Raw genomic sequence first — 2795 nt, 5'->3', positions numbered from 1 at the left:
GAAAATGTCCGGAAAATATCCGGAAAATGCGTGAAAATGTCCGGAAAATGCGTGAAAATGTCCGGGAGAAGCGTGGAAAATGCCTGGAAAATCCCCGAAAAATGCCTGAGAAATGTCCGGAAAATGTTGGGACATGCGTGGCAAATGCCTGGAAGATCCCCGGAAAATGCCAGGGAAATGTCTGGAAAATGTTTGGAAAACATCCAGAAAATCCCCGTGAAATGCTCGGAAAATCCCAAAAAGCTAAAATCTTTCATATTAAATGTTACATATGGGATATTCATATTTCATACTTAATGTATGGGAGGGTTTAAAGATAATTTTTTTGATATTTCTCGATTTATTTTTAAAAATTTATTACCGCCATTTTACTCATTAGGTTAAGTACTTTCGATATCAGTTTAAAGTTTTTTGTTATCTGTAATACTTACGGAAAAATCGCCTGTGCACACTTAACGATTACACCCTGTATAGATAACTATTTAAAAAATAATATGTAATTGTAATAGGTTTAAAAACAGTAATAGAGCAGGAATCTGTTTGTCTATTTGTTCATACACGATGCTAATTTCCGGAATTACTGGACGGATTTGAATTATAGACTTTTTCTGTATAAGTCTGGGCAACATATATCGTGGCCGTAGAAGAGAAATTAGATAACTAACAAAACTGTTTTTAAGAGAAAAAGCTGATTTAGTGTATTTTTTTCACAAAAACCGAAATAAATATTTTACTGTTAACATTTTTACTGTAGGTTTTTTTATATGTTATTAAAGAGTTCGTTGTGCATGTTTTGAGTTTATTGTAAACCCGATATCATGTTCCCTGAATATTTAGGATATAATTTAAAAGTTATCTAATTTTGTTCCAACGATATTTCGGAACTTACATGTAGTTATCTACTTTATTAAGTTTGTTGTTCAGTTTTGTCCGTGTGAGTTAAGGACAATCAGTTTTAAATCGAAATGATAATTAACATTGTTCAATTATTCTTCTGCAAATAAAATATATGAAGAACATTTGTCTAATTTTTTCGGATAATCTAAAGTAAAAAATTGAATAAATCTTTGAATATGAATGACTGATAATTACTAAAAAATACATTCAATAAAAAAAAGACATTTGAAAGTGTAATAATTCATCGTGAAGAAGATCGTGCAGTACCGCAGCGTACTCTCCAAAGTGTATCCGATAGAAGACCGATAAGCTGGCCACTCTGCGGCGATGACCAAGGCTCTAGAGTTTTTTGCCTTCTAGGTCATCGTCGTTTATGAGCCTCTTGGCACGCCTCTCTATCGCCTAAGCGCCTCCAGCTGGTACTTGGCGGAACCGTCCCAGAGGTGAGAGCAGTATTCCATGCACGATCGGACTTATGCTTGATAAAGGTTGAGCAACTGTCCCGGGCTGAAATACTGTCTCACCTTCGCCAGAGTTCCAAGCTTTTTTGAGGCTACTTGGGTTTTAATTCTATGAAGGAACCAAAGTTCAGAGTAGGCGTTAAGGTGATACCAAGAAGCTCGAGGTGGTTAGTTATCGGCACGGACACACCTTGGAAAGTCGGACTCAGGTGGAATGGACTCCGTTTAGCGGAGAATAGACACGACTGGGTCTTAGACGCATTGAACTTAACCAGATTGGCATCGCCCCAGTCGGAGACCGCCTGTAAGGACAAGTTCATGCGATCAACCATCGCCTCCCGTAGAGACTGAGTTTGTGCCGTACTGGCTCGCGCGTTGGATACATATCTCTCCACAACAGTGCTATCGTTTGCGTACCCATAGATACCGAGTTTCAGCAGATCGTTGATGTGTAGCAGGAAGAGTGTTGCGGAAAGAACTGATCCCTGAGGTACTCCGGCATTTATAGCCATTTGGTCGGACGAGCAGCCGACGACCGGGTAGAAGCGAAGCGACTGGTTGAGCCGGCTGTTCAGTACACGTTCCATAGTCTTACAGAGTATGGACGTGACTGAAATTGGCCTGTAGTTGGAAGGATCGGCACGACTGCCTTTTTTGGGCACAGGCTGCACTATTCCAGTCGTCAACGAAAGGCGAAAGAGGCGTGTCGAAACAGGAGCAAGTTCAGGCGCATAGGTTTTAAGAACTATGGCTGGAATTCCATCAGTATAATCGTTAAGTGTGCGCAGGCGATTATTCCATAACTATTACAGATATCAAAAAACTTTAAACTGATATTGAAAGTACTATACCTAATGAGTAAAATGACAATAATAACTTTTTAAAAATAAAACGAGGATTATCCAAAAATGTTACATGAAACGCTCCTATGGGATAATGATCCCTAGCTTGGTTGTTATCTCCAACTTCTCGATTTTCTCTTGCTTCTTCGCTGTCTTTAGCATCTTCATTTTTTTAGATTCTTCATTTTCTCTGCCTTCTTTATTTGCTCTACCTTGTTCGTTTTCTTTCGATTCACCATGCTCCCTTAGTTCCTGAAAGTCTGTTTCACAATCTGTGGTTTCAGCGATCGTACGATCATAAAAAATAGTGTTTTTTTTTTAAATAATGTACATTGTTCGTTTTTGCCACATCTTTCTTTTTGCATTCTCAGAATTTGCGTCGAGGCGAAAATGATTAACGCTCATTATGCACTTTATTTAACACCTTATGGGTTTATCTTGAAAGTTAATCATTTATTAGTCAGTTATTCAATTTTTCTTCTCAACATATACTTCCATTATTGAATGTTCATTTTTGTTACAGGACCTTACTTTTTTTATATCTTACGAACAAAACGAGATTTCAAAGCGAGGGTAAGGTCAAAAGATGCGGCCA

The sequence above is a fragment of the Colias philodice genome, chromosome 2, assembly GCF_061535455.1.
Source record: "Colias philodice isolate Cphi_HAF_F1 chromosome 2, ilColPhil1 Martin Lab GWU primary, whole genome shotgun sequence".
NCBI classification, from domain to species: Eukaryota; Metazoa; Arthropoda; class Insecta; order Lepidoptera; family Pieridae; genus Colias; species Colias philodice.
Note: the sequence above shows the minus strand (reverse complement) of the source record.